The following is a 16,515-nucleotide window of genomic DNA, read 5'->3' as shown; positions in this document are numbered from 1 at the left end:
AAGATAGGGGATGTATTCAGGATAAAGCCACATCCATCATGCCACTCAAAGAGATGCCGAAAATGATATTAGAATGTTGGAACAGGAATTCTCCAGCTGCTTTCCCTCTCCTCTCCCCCCTCAGATGAAATATTTTGGATAGAAATGTCCAATGTTGAGAAGAATTTAGCCCAAAGACAAGCAGTTTATTCTTATCTGAAAAAAAGGGGCTATCATGAAAGGAAAGAAAGTATTACATTTGCCATCACAAGCAGAAAGAAGATGGTGTCAGGTAATGATGGGAGAATATTCAGAGCTTCTCTCTTCTCTTGTCTTTCTTTCTTTTCCTACCTTTCATCCAAATAGTCCATATCTCTTATAATCATCATTCATATATAGGAAAAGCTATTGACTGCTTTATAAATCTTAAAATTACCTTCAAGATGAAGTGTCCTAAGCAATTTTTGTTTTTACTTTTTTTTTTTTTTTTAGTGCACTATGTGTAGAGAGGCTAAGATAAAATGCAAAGTAAACTCTTTTCTCTATGGCTGGGTTCCACCAGGCTTGAATTGATATAAATTGATTCATGTGAGATAAATTTAAAGGGCTAGATCTCTGTAATGAATAAGTAGCTAATCATACAAGTTTTACAGCTGGAAGTTATCTAATCAGATATCTTCATTTTACAGATGAGGATTATGTCCTTGGCTTTAGCCTGAGAACAGCAATAAAAGTTTTCGGCTGCTTTAAGAGACAACTCAAATGACCTCCTATTACCTCCTGCTTTAAATGCAAGCCAATGTCAGTGCTAGATAGAGATTTCATAGACGCCAGAAGTATTTCTAAAGTGAATTCTTAGACGTTGCTAGGCTTGTTTCAGAGGTTACAGTTCTTACCACCTGAGCTGGCATTTCTAGGGATTATATTATCTGTGAGCAGCAATATTTGCACTTTAGATCAAAGATTGGATAATATTATAAATGCATTTAGAACATCCTTATACAAAAGGAGGTATTATTATTTGTAGCCTCTTCAAGTTATTAAAATATGTATATTAATTCTTATTCATTTTGAGTATTAGGATAGCTCTCTCTTAATCAAAAAAACAGAGGATAGAAGAGAGGAAAATTGAAAAGCAGGTCCATCAACATTTACTTAGTATACATACTGTGCAGAGCACTTGAGTGCATGATGCTGCAAATATCTCATTTAGTTCTTTCAACAACTCTGTGATATAGGTAATATTGTTTCATTTTGTACATGAAATAAACTGACTAAGTGATGACTAATGAAGGGAATGAAACTAAGTGATGAAGTAATATGTCAACGACCACATGGTTGGTAAATTCCAGTCTGTCTGATTCCAGTGTTCTTTTTATTATATCATCTTTAAAACTTGGACTGTGATGAGTAGAAATGATGTGAAAATAGATCAGGTTAAAGACAGACATAAAGAAGAAGCATCCTGAGCAAATGCCTACAGAAGGGTACAGATGGAATCTAGAGCAAAACGTCAGGGGCCAGATAGCCTGGCTAATGTGTATTGGTCTCTCTGTTTATATGCACATAAGTTTCTCCTTCCAGTTGGAGATACGATTCTGCTTTTAATTTTGTATATGATGGTGTGTGTGTGCATGTTTGTGTATGCAGTTAGAGTTTGAGAGCTAATACCAACATCTAAGAACCAGCTCATTAATTAAACCTATTAACTATGGAAGAGCCCACTTATAGCTCTGGAGGACACAGGAGCTAATCCTCTGTGACTTAGTCCTTAAATGAAATCTGTTTCCTAAGTAGCTGAATAGTACATAATCTTATAGTATCACAAGGAATACACAGGTAAAAATGCAACCATCAAACATGGCGTCTCCTGAATAATTATTTAGAACTATAGAATCCCAACTAAATTCTAATGGACATGTTTAGTTAGTATTGCCTTAGTTAAGTGTTATTAGAATTATATTTGAGATTTATGAGAAAAACCCAAATAATAACAGAAACTATTATTAATATAAAGAGAGAATTTTTTTGCCTCTCATATTTAAAAGGTTGTAAGGTTTTCTGCTTCTGGCTAAATGAAATACCAGAGATCAGGTTGACCCTCCCACCTGAAACAACTAGGAAAGTAGATATGTGTTCTAGTTTGCTAGCTGCCAGAATGCAATATACCAGAAACGGAATGGCTTTTAAAAGGAAGAATTTAATGAGTTGCTAGTTTACAGTTCTAAGGCTGAGAAAATGTCCCAATTATAACAAGTCTATAGAAATGTCCAATCAAAAGCATCCAGGGAAAGATACCTTGGTTCAAGAAGACCGATGAAGTTCAGGGTCTCTCTCTCAAGTGAGAAGGCACATGGCGAACACAGTCAGGGCTTCTCTCTCAGCTGGAAGGGCACATATTGAACGTGGCATCATCTGCTAGCTTACTCTCCTGGCTTCCTGTTTCATGAAGCTCCCCGGGAGGCGTTTTCCTTCTTCATCTCCAAAGGTTGCTGGTTCGTGGACTCTCTGCATCTCATGGCTACATCATTCTGCTCTCTCTGAATCTCTCCTTCTCCAAAATATTTCCTCTTTTAAGGACTTCAGAAACTAATCAAGACCCACTCAAATGGGTGGAGACATGTCATCCCCTAATCCAGTTTAACAACCATTCTTGACTAAATCACATCAACCAGGGAGATGATCCAATCACAGTTTCAAACATACAGTGTTGAATAGAGATTATTCTACCTTATGAAATGGGACTTATATTAAAACATGGCTTTTCTTAGAGGGCACACTTCCTTTCAAACCAGCACAATATGATATATGCTTTTCAAATACTGACATCAGGCAATGCCTGACAGTTGTCCCTAAGAGAGGGGAAATGAATAAAATGAGTCCTATCACTGTCTCATTTTACAGCCTGGAGAGTTTACAGGTTGTATCACAGCAAGGGGAACTCAGGTGAAGTTCAGGAGTCTCCCTGAGATAATGACACCTAATTGAGAATCAAGGTAGGTCAAGCCAGTGAGAGCTCATAGAACCAGAGCTTCACAGAGGGAGAGCTCCAGGGAGCTGCAGAAGGTCCACTCAAGTCTTCAGCTGAGCACTGTTTAGCTCAGATGTATGAGGAAACCCAAGGCTGAAGAAGGAACCCCCTGAAAGGAGCACAGGAAACCTCTGGAACTCACACAAGGACTGAAATAATTTGTGCCGCCACCAGTCAAGGAGGAATTCATGAAACATTGAATAAATTTCCCAAAAAGGCATTATCTCAGTAAGGCAAAATTCATTCCAGATTATAGATTATAGGCAGCTTGAACCCCACCTTAAAAATAATAATATTTGATCAAAAGGATCAAGTTGTTCTGAAGTAACTAAACTACCTCTCAGGATAAAAACTCAAAAATATTTATAGTAACACAAAATGCCCAGTACCTACAAAGTAAAGTTCACAATCCCCGGTATCTGTTAAGTGAATTAAGTCAGGCATGAAAAGACAAATATTGTATGACCTCACTGAATTAATTATAATATGTAAACTCATAGGCAAAATATAGGGCATAGGTTACAAGGATATAGAATGAGGCTAAAGAATGGGGAGCAGTTGCTTAATATGTGCAGAATGTTTAACAAGGTTAAGCTTAAATATTTGTAAATGGACAGAGGTGACGGTAGTACATCACTGAAAGAATGATTAACAGTGCTGAATGGTGTGTGAATGTGGTGGAAGGGGAAGTTTAGAGTCACGTATGTCACCAGAAGGAAAGCTGAATGTTAAAACATGGGAATGTATAACATAGGAATCTTGTGGTGGATAATGTCTGTGATTAACTGCACAAATATTAAAAAGTTCTTTCATGAAATAGAACAAATGCATGACACTATTAGAAGGAGTTAATAATAGAGGGGGTTATTGGAGAAAATGTACCTATTGCAAGCAATGGACTGTAGTGAATAGTGATATTTTAATATTCTTTGATCACTAGTAACAAATATACTCCACCAACACTATAGGTCAATACTAAGGAGGGATAAGGGGTATGAGGGAATCTGGGTTTTCTTTTTCATTTTTATTTCTTTTCCGGAGTAATGAAAATGTTCTAAAATTGATCATGGAGTTGCATGTGCAACTATGTGCTGCTACTGTGAGCCAGTGATTGTATACTTCCGATGGTTTGTACGACGTGTGAATATATCTCAATAAAACAACTAATGCATGCAAAGAAGCAGGACAATATGACCCATAACCGAGGAGAAATAGCAATCAATCAAAACAGATCCAGAAATTACATAGATGATAAAATAGTAGACAAGAACATTGAAACAGTTACGATAACTATATTCCATATTTTCCTTAGGTTCAAGAAAGGAGAGGAACACTTGAGCAAGTTAGGTAGAGTCATGGAACATATCTTAAAAAATCTAAATCAAACTTCAAGAGATAAAAAGTACAGTACCTCGGATGAAAAAAAAAATACTGAATGGAATTAACAGCAGATTCCATACTGCAGAAGACAGTGTTAGTATACGTGAAGACATGAAAATAGAAAATATTTAAAATGATAGTAAAACCTGAAAAAAGTACAGAGCTTCGGTTAGGTATGTTATAGCTTCAAGTAGCCTGATATATGTGTTATTGATGTCCTTTGATATGACTGAGTTTTTCCTGAATTAATTACATTTTCTACTGCTGGGAGTAATTTGGACTCTATATAAATTAATTTATACAAAAATAAATAAAAGTTATATTCCTGGAAGGAAAATTGTAGGCAGTCATCCAGAGCTTATATCATATTCTTTCGTGAGAGAAACTCATCCTCCTTTTATTACTTATTTCTGCCATGCAAACCTTTCAGCCTCCAAAGTTTCCTCAAGGCCCAGGTTACCTGTTGAAACTCTAGCAAAAGCATCCATATTCCAACAACCCAGCAACTTCCTTGAAGTTGCACAAATTTCTGTTTACATCCAGCTGATCAGAACCTAGACAAATGTCTCTCTCTAGCTATAAGAGATGCTGGGAAATGCAATATTTATTTTGCATGGCTATATTTCTTGCTAAAAATCAATGGTTTTGCTGAGTGGACAAAGGACAGTGGAAAGTTATATTCCCGGAAGGAAATACATTCTCTCTCATACCATGGAATGGACATTTTTGGGGAAACTAAATATCAAAGACTAGCATATATCAAGATCGATGGGGACAAATGGATAATAAAGCTAAGGAGGGGGGACTTTTGTAGAAAACATATGGAATCAAAACATAATGTTCGGATCACAGACTATGATACATGACTTAAATTCTTCACAACAACAAGCAATATTATTTCATATTAAGTATCAGAAATCATTCATTAGATACCTACATAGATTTTAAGAGACTGCTATGTGCTGAGGAAAGACGAAAATATGAATAATCCCTTCCCACGTGGAGTTTATAATTTGGTTTTGCTGTAAAATTACAGTAATGATAGAACAAAAATAAAAATGCATAATGGCTCACACACAATCAAAGGTTATTTCTGGCTCACATAGAGTCTAACAGGCAGTCCTAGAAAAAAGTTCAGCTTATTCCAAAAGGTGATTTGGGGATTGAGGCTTCTTCTCTCTGGGGCTCCACCATCTTCAACAGTTGACTTCCAGGTCACCAGGCACACCTCCTTCAAGCTGGCTGAAGGTGAGGGGAATCATGTGTAAGAGTGTTGTGTGGTCCGAGACCGGAAGTAGTGCTTATCACCTCCATTCATGTCTCATTGACCAGGGAGAACAGATAAAGTTTAGCTGGTCCAGGAAGAAGTGGAAATTGATTTATGAACAGATAATCAGGCTCTGATAGAGTCCATACATTTTTGTCTCCAATGCATCTTTTACTCTTCTTCCCACACATGGGAAACAACCATCACCTCCCCAAGTGAGACAACCTAAAGTCTCATCCATTGGCTGCACTAAGCTGAAAATCCAAAATCCCTGGGTCATGCAAAGTCCTTTCCTTCAGGTTCAAATGTGGCTTCAAGTTTTCATGACTTTGAGATAATCAGACAACTCTAAGTCTTATACATACACACCCAATATACAACAGTGGAGAAAGAAGAAGGTAGCTTCCATAAAAGTTTTCATTTTAAACAGGGAAGAAAGGGAAAAACACATTTGCTGGTCAATAACAATTCTGAAATATTTGGGGGCAGGCATGGTAAAAGCCCTTACCCGGGAGGGTGGGGGAGAGTATTTAACAGAAAATTCCTCAAATAGATTCTGAGTCTGCCCTCTGCCGGCATTTTTCTCTCTGGCTCCTGCTTTTGCTCCCTGGAAGTTTCTTCCTTCACACTTAGTCTCCCATGCCCACATCTGAAGTTGCCACTGGGAAAAATGCCTTCTGTGGGGAATTTCCAGGTCTCACACCCTGATTTGAAGAGCTGCCCAGCTTTCCCAGTATAGGTTGGTATGGTTTGGAGTCTGATATACCAGCCCAGGATTGTCTATATCCTGACTGTCTCTTTTCTTTTTATGAGAGTAACAGATATACATTTTTATTATATTAAGCAACTTCTACTTAGGGCTTTCCAGTTATAAGCAACCAAATCTAATCCTAGCTGAATTAATAGTGTTTTTTTGTTTAAGAGTCTGTTTTGTTTCATATTAATTGAGATACTCCAGCTTTTGCTGTTGTTATAGTTGCAACTTGTTCCATTCTTTTTATAATGTGTAGGCATGGCTTTTATATATGGCATGTGTTATGTCCATCTCTGTCTTTCAACTGATGTTTAGATATTCACATTTATTGTGATTACAGATGTATTCGGATTTTTTTTCTATCATCGTATCTGGTACATTCTCTCTACCCTAATTTTTCTACATATTACCTCTTGCTTATCTGTTTTCCATTGCTGATATGGACCAGAATAATTGGTGAACAGCACTGTCTTATGATTGAGCTGAAAGTTGTTCCTTTATCACTTCCATCAAAGGTCTTTGTCTTGTCTCCAGAGTGACAATGAGTGACGTGTCTTCTCCCTTGCTACTTGAGACATCTACTCACCCATCTCTTTGTGCATAGATCAGCTCCACTCTGTGCTTCACATCTTCCTGGTCCACTTAACTTCATCAATCACTGCTAAAACCAGGTGCACGTGGATGGAATCTAATCTCACCTCATCTAAAATGCATAGCTCATTTACTGCCCCAAGACTTCTGTGTAGTCAGGTGTGAGTTCCCATGCACAACCTGGAAACACAAGGGACTTGGAAAGTGCATGAAGCAGCACTTAGCTAGCGGGAAGTAGGAGGGCATAATAAATGCTCCCACTTCTCTCTCTCCAGGGAAAATTCTGGACACATTCTACTAAATGGATTTTCATAAGGGTCGAGTAGAAGTGAGCTCCAGTTTCTCATAGCAACAAAATGTCTTATATAAACGTTCCCTTCTTTCCTGTTTTACTATCCTAAGGTCTCAACTGCTGTTACATGGAATCATTTCTCAAACAAACAAACAAAAAAAAACCCTACCTGCTCATAAGCCCTTGTTTTAGGCTCTGCTCTCAGGGGCAAACCCAAGCTAAAAATAATTTCATGAAATAATGTCCAAACCTTTACCTTCCTTACTGACCTTGTCTAGACATACCACATTTTAAGAGTTCTGTGACTCAGAATTGAATATAATAGTCTAGGTTTTGTCTCACCAGGAACATACAAATAGAATGGTACTGTATCTTATAATTTGGACAAAATTTCTGCTACATGGTCATCTATTAAATTTTACTTGAGTTAATATTCCCAAATGTTTTTCACATGTTTCACTGCAAAAATCTACCCTACTGTGCACATTTTCAGCTGCTTTTTAAAAAATATATAAACCTTTCATTTTAGAATAGTTCTAGATGCATAGAACATTTTTGATGATCATACAGAGTTCTTACAATGTATGGTACATTTGTCACAATGAATGCATCAATATTGTTGCATTATTATTAACTAAAGTCCACATGTATTCAAATTCCCTTCATTTTTACCCAACTACTTTTTCTGTCCCAGAATATCACATTATATTAGTCTTCATGTCTCTTTAGGCTATTTTTTGCTATGAGAGCTTCTCTGACTTTCCTTGTTTTTAATGAACTTCACAATGTTGAGGTCAGATGCATTGCAGAATGTCCCTCAGTTGGGACTTGTCACATGCTTTTCTCATGATTAGGCTGGAGTTATGTGCTTTGAGAGGAAGAGCATAGAGGTAAAGTGTCATTTTCATCATATCACTGTTGACGTTGAGCGTGATCACCTGGCTGAGATAGTGTTTGTCAGGCTTTTCCATAGTAAAGTTACTAGGTTTCCCCCTTTCCATATTGTACTCTTTGGAAGGAATTCACTAAGCATAGTCCACATTTAAGGAGTGAGGATAAGTTTCACCTCCTTGCAGGTGAAGTATTAACAAAAATTATTTGGAAACCTGCATCAAAGATTTGTCCATTCTCCCTCATTATTCATTTATTTAATCAGTATAGACATATGGATATTTATTTTTTCCTTTGGGTTACAATCCATTGTCATCTTGTCATTCAACTTGTTCCCCCTTTGGCCATGGGGAGCTCCTTCTGTTTGCACTGATGTCCTTCATGAAACCCCATCATTGTGGGTTCTTTTTTGTTTTTTTTGTTTTTGTTTTCATGCACTTTCTTATTTTCTGGCACCACATCAACTACTTTTTAATAGTAAATGTAGGTCTGGCACTCATTCCTCTTAAGTTCTGTTCTCTTGGCTTTGGTTCATAACTGCAATATGCAGAAATATTTTGGCTCTTCTTTCAATTTTCATTTTAATTATCTCAGCAAATTTGATGTCTTCTCTGTGTTCATCCATATACTCTACACAGGTCAAGATTAAGGCCAGGGCTCTATGGCATCCTATGAAATACCTCTTTCTTTCTTTTTTTTTTTTTTCCAAGCTGATATTGAAGCCTTAATTAGAACTCTTTTGGTGCCTTATACATTCAGATGGAAATGGGCTTTATAATATTATCTTCTAGCTCACATTTTATTCTGTTATCCACAAGAATAAATAAAAGAAAAGGAAGTCTAAGGGGAGAGTTTTATAAGGGGAATAATAATTATGAGGTGTTTCACTGCTCAGAGTGAAAGGAGAATGGAGTTCAGTGGGAGCAGACTCTGGAATTTTATCTTTTCAAGGAAGGAAACAGTTATCAGGTTTGGAGGACAAAAGTAAGGAATGAAAAATGAATTGGAATTACCTCCAATTCTCCACAGAGACCTTATGACAAAGAACCAGAGAAGAATCAACACAAAAATGCTTCAGGTTCACATTAGTTTCCATGTTGGTGAGGAAGAGGAAGAGAAGAAAAGGGTCATGCTAGGAAGGAACAGATAACAAGGAACCAACCACAGTAGAGATAAGCATGCATATGTAGTTTAAAAAGAAAATGAATATTGCAAGCCCTTAGCATTAAAAAAAAAAAAACCTCAAAGGCTTTAAATTCAACTTCCATTTACTATGCTCCCTGGTTTTTGATGCTTCTGAGCTATCCATTGCATGGAGAGAAAACCAGACTTAAAAGAATACCCAAACTCTTGGCTGAGACAGCCTTGCAAAAATGTTCTCAGGGAAAAAAAGGGATTGCAAGGACTTTTGACTTTTGGAAGTGATTTGCAGAGTAAAACCAGCAAATGCAGTTTGTAGCCTGAAACATTCCCCCAGAATCATTTCTCAGAATAAATGTTCAAGCTTGATCACTTTTCAAGTATATACATTCTGTGTGTTCAGGAGCTCATAGTGAACATCCATTGAATGACTGCTATGTGCAAGATCTTAGGTTTTCCCTAATTCTCAACATAATCCCACGGGACAGGTGTTATTATTTTCATTTTCAAAGATGGAACTGAGTATCAGAAAGATTGAATCATGTGTGCCTGATGGGAAGGGCCAGTAGCCTGGGAGGTAAGCCCCTCCTTATATCCACTACGCAGCATGGCCTCTCTGCAACCCAGTTACTCTTTGCCTGTCTCAAAGACATTGAATGTTGCTAACACAGGATAGGGTGACTTCATCTTGGAAGTTGAAATGTTGACCTCACTGAAAATGCAGGTGTAGTAGGGTTATGTCCCCCAAAGACATGCTGAAGTTCTAACCCCTGCTCCTAAGAACGTGTGCCCACTTATAAATAAGATCTTTGAATATCTTATGAAGATGAGACCAAAATGCAGCATATCCTATGAAGATGAGACCTTAATCCAATATGACCAGACTCCATATAAGCAAAGGAAATTTGAACTTAGTAGTAGAAGCCGTAGAAGGAAAAAGAAAGAGACAGATTGCAATGTGACAGAAATTGATAGATTGCCAGCAAGCCACACCAAAATGCTACGGATTCAGAGAAAGCTTGATTGGTCAATATCTCAATTTTGTACTTATAGCCTCCAAAACTGCAAGATAATGAATTTCCATTGTTTAAGCCAACTGGTCTATGGTTCTCTATTACAGAAACCCTAGAAAACTAAGACACAGGACAATATAAAAATGAGATTTAAAAAAACTTTTTATATACTTATAACTCAATGCTTAGCTGTTTTGACTGCATGACTTATGATGTCATTGCCGCATAAAAATTTGACTCTGTCATACTTGCCTACACAACTCTGAAATTTTGGAAGCCATAGCTGGATAAACATGCTGAAAATCAGAGTCTTTTACCTGACCTCTCAAAATAAAACTTAGAGCCAAACTTCAATCGAAAAAGTGACTTAAGAGGAGATTGATGCTAACTCATAGAACCTGAGATTTGGCAACTTCTTTTTGCCAAAGGCAAGGAACATTTATTTGAATCTTATAGTAGGATAGAAAATCCCAAGTCCTCTCTTGGAGCATTTTTTTCTTCTTCTTTGCCCCTGCCTCCTTCATAAGCTACACTTATATTCTCAAAAGTCTAGATAATATTTCATTTTTTTATCAATAACAAGCTGATATAGAGTTATTGCAAAAAATAATAGCCAACATATAAAATTAGATCTCATTCCCTCTAAAATTCCCTTAGGGAAGATTTTGTGTGTTCTTAGCCCTTGCACCTACAAGGGCATATTTACCTAACCAGTAACACTTTGAGGTCATAGCTGATTAACATTCTGGAAGAAACAATGAGGAAACTGCTATTACTGAAAATTTTCATTAGCACATTCTTCTTGAAAGATAGCATTCTTTAGTCTGAAGTCTGATTATTCTCCAGTCTCAGCAGTCTCCTGGCATGGTGCCACTGTAAACTGGAACTTCTTTTATTTTCTCAACCTCAGTTAAAGTTGAGGGGTTTAACTGTTATTGCTTCACTTAGAGCACGACTCTATTTATTGACATTTGATGCAAGCTGTGTATCATGCCACTCATGCTTCCAGAGTGGTGATCTCAGGAAAATTTTTTTTTAATCTCTGCTGAACTGTTAGTTCAATGCCCTTGAATTCTAGGCAATGACATCATGGCTTACTTTGCAAAGCAAGAATATGGAAGTATGTGAAAGAGACATCAGGAATCCTAGAAATCCTTTGGTAAAAACTAAACTAGACTCTCAAAGTGTGAGTACAAGGGGCATTAGTCTGTTGAATCATTTCAGTTACATATATGTCCCAGGTCTAAATATCATTTAGAAATAGAGACCATCCCAATGATGTCCCTGGCCCAAAAGTAATGCTTTTTCCATGGAGCATACTCTGGACTCCCTCTCCTGTGTCTGCTCAGAAATAATCTCTTCTTCCTCTATGATGGATTTCACTGATTGTTTCTATAAAGGCAGTGGCACCGGAGGTGCCATTTTGACTTACTTGCACCCTTTTTACAATATCAACCAAAGATGATAGTAGCATCCATCTCTCCTGGACAGCGGGTGCTGTGTTTGCAGCGCTGCCCCTCCCTTACCATCATCATATTCAGTACAGAGACTTGGCTACTGGTGTTTTTCTATTATACCCTCCAAATCAGATTCAGCAATCTGTTATCCAAACTTAAAGGATTCCAAACCACCTTCTAGAATATGACGATACTTGGTTTATTTCTATTCTTCTCTTTCATCCTCTATGATTCATAATAGTTGCCTTTAGAAAATTCACCCCATTGCCCATAGCCCTAGGAAGCTAATATTTATTCTCTAACTACTTCCTAAGTTCTGTGATATTTGACTATTGGGACAAAATTTAAGGGTTTTTTCCAGCCATTTCTAAAAGAATCAGGAGCCTCGCTGCAGGGTGAAGGGTGTAGCTGGGTGAAAAACAAGACAGAACTTCTAAAGTAAGGGGCCCAGGACAGGGTCATCTCTTGCCCAGACTGCCCCACGGCTAGGAAGGAAGAATGCATCTCATCCAGAAGTTAGGGGAGAATTAGCCTTCTGCTGAATTCCTCGTTGCCTATGATGTATCAAACCAGGATTTGCATAAAAGTATTCTGGTAGCTCTTCTGTGATCCCTGAATATATTTTTGTTCTGATCTGGATAGTTAACATGAAGATAAACATTTTGTTTGCTTTGATGAACTCCTTTAAGTAGGAAGGAAGGTATGAGTCCTGTTTATCTCTAAGTGTAGACTTCTGGAGTTGCATTCGTTGTGAAATCATGTTTCGTAGATATCATGTGAGAGTTTGACCATCAGTAGTTATTTTCAGCTGCTGCATGTGTTCAGAAATGGGATGTGGCAAGAGTGTGAAGCAAACAACAGGCAAGAATTTTGAGATAATAAAGCAATATATGCCATTGCTTGGTTTCTGGAACATTTTTTCATTAGAAAAAAATAAGCATTTCACAATTGGATGAAAATGTAAATACACACATCAAGTCAGGTTTATTTAGCTTCCAAGAGCATAAAGATAGTCTGTTGATACAAAAGTATAAGCTTATGTTTATGAATAATACTCATTTTTTGTTTTTTATTAGTTTTACTATCATTATTTTTAAATAATATTCATTTTTGTGGTCATCATATACCCGAAAATTACCATTTTGACATTTGTCATCTCCATAAAACAAAGCCGGTCGTATTTGTTAGGTCGGGGGAACCGGGAAGGGCACTGCAACTGGAGCTGTGGAGGCTGTGTTGCCCCTCCCAACCTGACTTCAGGAACTAATGAACTGCCCCTTCCAGACTTCACCTGATCTTTATCCTTAAAAGCTGCCTGTGAGGGTGGGCAACGGTGGCTCAGCAGGTAAGAGTGCTTGCCTGCCATGCCCAAGGACCCGGGTTTGATTCCCAGTGCCTGCCCATGTTAAAAAAAAAAAAAAAAAAAAAAAAGCTGCCTGTGCCAAAGCCCATGCGCACACTCACCTCCCTCCATCTTGGGTTTGGTGAGTTCTGCCCGGGAGTGCAGAAATAATCCCCCCACACACACTTTAAATTTCCTGGTCTACTTTTCTTCTTTCTCACCCTTTCGCCTCCTAAACCTTTCAATATTAAGACAAATTTTCAAAGGATGGCCCTATTTTCACATCATACCTCATTTTTTTAAACTTTTTATTTTGAAAGGTTTCACTGGAAATTGCAGAAATAGTACAGATAGGGTCATGTACCCTCACCCAATTTCCTCCAGTAGTAACATCTTACATAACTATAGCACAGCATCAAAACTGGATAATTGACATGGATATTGACATAATTCACAATTCAAATCTCTCCTGCTTTATGTGCACTCATTTGTGAGTGAGTGTGTGTGTGTGTGTGTGTGTGTGTGTGTGTGTGTGTACTTGTGTAGTTCTATTCAATTATAGTATATGGACTGATTCATGTAGCCACTACCTTAATCAAGATAGAAAGCTGATCCATCACCACAAAAGATCTCCCTTGGGTTACCTCCTTACAGTCACACCCATTGCCCTCCCCTGATTTCTGCCCTATCAGTAACCACTAGCAAACACTGATCTGTTCTCAAGCTGCACAATTTTGTCACTTTGAGAATGTGATACACATGGAATCATGTAGTACGTGACCTCTTGCAATTAGCTTTTTCCTCTCCACATTACTCCCTGGAGACCTAGCCAGGTTGCTGTATGTATTAATCATTTGTCTCTTCTTATTGCTGAATAGTATTCTGTGATATGAATGCACAGTTTATTCATCCACCGAAGGCCATGTCAAGTGTTTGCAGTTTGGGACTATTATAAGGAAAGGTGCTATGGACATTTGTGTGTAAGACTTTGTATGGATATATGTTTTCATTTCACTGAGATAAATGACTGGGAGCATGATTGCTGACTCTTTTGATATGTACCTGTTTAATTTAATTTTAAAAAAAAGAAGGGCAAACTGTTTTCCAGAGTGGCTCTACAATTTTATGTTTCCATCAATTTTATGTTGAGAACCATTTTCTTCACAACCTCAACCAGCATTTAGTATTGCCATTAGTTTTCATTGTAGCTGCTCTAATAGATGTGTAGTCACACCCACTTTTGAGCAACATAAAATGTCATTTGGTTCCTGCCTTCAAAAACAAAAGCTGAAACAAGAGAAAAATCACAGTTAACTCTCGAAAGAATATGCCCCAATTGGTGGGGCCGCGCACTGATTTCTGTGCATTTGACAACTCAAGTAAATCCTACTGGAAAGTCCAGAAAGTCATATATCCAAAACTTTTATTAGGCTGATTTGTCTCCTTATTGGAACCACTTTTTACTGGTGTAACCTCCCAAAAAAGTGCCTATTGCTAGATTATGTTGGGTTAGGAAGTGATTATATTGAAAAACGTTTCCGGGGCTGTAAAGAAATTCACCATAATATCCTTTAACTTGTGTATTTACTTCTTGGACGTATTAATATTTGATATATCCAATATACTTTTTCATTATTTCTCAGAGTATCTGACTGTATGGAAATGTAGAAGAAGGAGTTTGTCCATTTTCCTATGGAGATCTACATATGCAGGTTCTCCTTAACTTCTGGGTATTATATGTGTCTCATCCTTCCTTCATTTCCTGGACCAGGGGTGAGATGGGTGCTTTTGCCTGAATCCCAACCTCTTTCTTCCTCTAATGGAGTAGAATGGTTCAGCTCCCCTCATTGTCTAGCATTAAAAGTGAGAAGCATTATCCTTCCCAATTCTGTTTCTCAATCACATCAGAGCATGGGCTTTGCATTCCTGTACTGAAAATTTCCTTCCAAATTGATGGGGTCTGACTAAAATCCCTTTAGCCATATCTTAGCTTTTATGCATTTCAATTATGAGATAGAGTGATCTGGATAACACACCCGAAACAAAGGCCAGCTAGTTGGAATAGAACGGAATCATAAATTTAATAAGACACTGAGAAACAGCCTGTTGGGAAGAAAAAAAAAATACAGATCTTAATCATTTTAAACTATCACCTTTTTAAAAGTATTCAAATCAAAGAGAACTCTAAATCATCAATGTCTACACGTATAGTCACTCATTTGCAAAAAAAAAGGGAAAAAAACCATAGAGGAAAATCTAGGATGGAGAAAGCAGTGAAACACAAACACCCACCATATTGGCTTTAATTTGTCATGGTTCACTTTTAGCTTATTCCCTAGGTGCCATCCCTTGAGAAAGAACTTAAAAAACAAAATTTTTTTTAAAAACCCTGGTTTTTTTGAGAAACCATATTAATGGAAGTTTCCTGATGGAGGTCAAATAGGGGAGCCGTGTCCTTCTGCTTCTGTCAGTTTAATGGGGCAAGTGATCAAGAAACTTTTAAAATTCCTTGAATCTAAGAATTTTGCAGTTCATTGATGTCTCTTAGTAGATATTAATGACTAACTATGGAAATATTTTGCCTTCTGGTAAGTTTGAACAGTTGTCTTCCTTTTTAGGCACAGATCAGGAACTTATCCCTACAATTATCACAAGTCTCAAATCTCAGGTCTACAGATGTATGTGGCATGTGGGTTTTTTTTGCCCAAATTTTATCAAAGAACAAAGTTCAAAGGATATCAGAATCTACAGTTCAAGCAGTCTGGGAGGAAGATGAAACAATGCCAGTTGTAGTGAAGGAGAACAGTGAAGAAAATTCCCAATGAATAATGTCTAGCCTTTTTTCCTTGTGAAATAATGTGAGAATTCTTAAAATCCATTTTTCCTTCTCATCCCTCAGGCAATTATCAAGACTTCAGTTTGTATCGCCACAGGATCTGAAGGCCTCTGCTACCTTCTTGCACTTTTTGTCATTTCATCTGTTAAGAATCCTTTGCACTTTTTTTCTAGACTGTCATAGAAATATACAGTAAATGGATATCTTGAAATCTCCTTGTGCCTTTTTTATCATTCATTTCATTCTCAGGCCACTATTATTTAAACCTTTATATTATATGCAAATACTTTGAGATGATTCAAATAATAAAATAACAACATAGTCAGGGTCTTTAAATTCTGTTAATCACACTCTTTCTTTAGAGCAAACCATTCTTTCCTTCTATTCTTCCAGTAGAGAGATTATCTCAAAATCATACTACTTCTTAATAATCACTAAAACTGAAGATTCTGATCACTTTCTTAGTTGCTAGATTTTATTAGTTGCCAGACTTGTCCTCTTACAAACCTAAACTGACACATGAGAAATAGGAAATATTTATA

At 37.3% G+C, this 16,515-nt stretch overlaps 1 long non-coding RNA gene across 1 annotated transcript in view; it reads left to right on the top strand.

Annotated features, from left to right (window-relative positions):
• The window catches only part of LOC143669687 (uncharacterized), a 67,991-nt gene extending 51,858 nt beyond the window's left edge, over positions 1–16,133 (top strand). The window contains exon 3 of the long non-coding RNA XR_013168978.1: positions 16,037–16,133. This is a non-coding gene — a long non-coding RNA (uncharacterized LOC143669687). The remainder of the gene's footprint in view (positions 1–16,036) is intronic.
• Positions 16,134–16,515: the final 382 nt, after the last annotated feature.

The sequence above is a fragment of the Tamandua tetradactyla genome, chromosome 26 (genome assembly GCF_023851605.1).
Source record: "Tamandua tetradactyla isolate mTamTet1 chromosome 26, mTamTet1.pri, whole genome shotgun sequence".
Lineage (NCBI taxonomy): Eukaryota > Metazoa > Chordata > Mammalia > Pilosa > Myrmecophagidae > Tamandua > Tamandua tetradactyla.
This window is presented reverse-complemented; position numbering and strand designations above follow the sequence as displayed.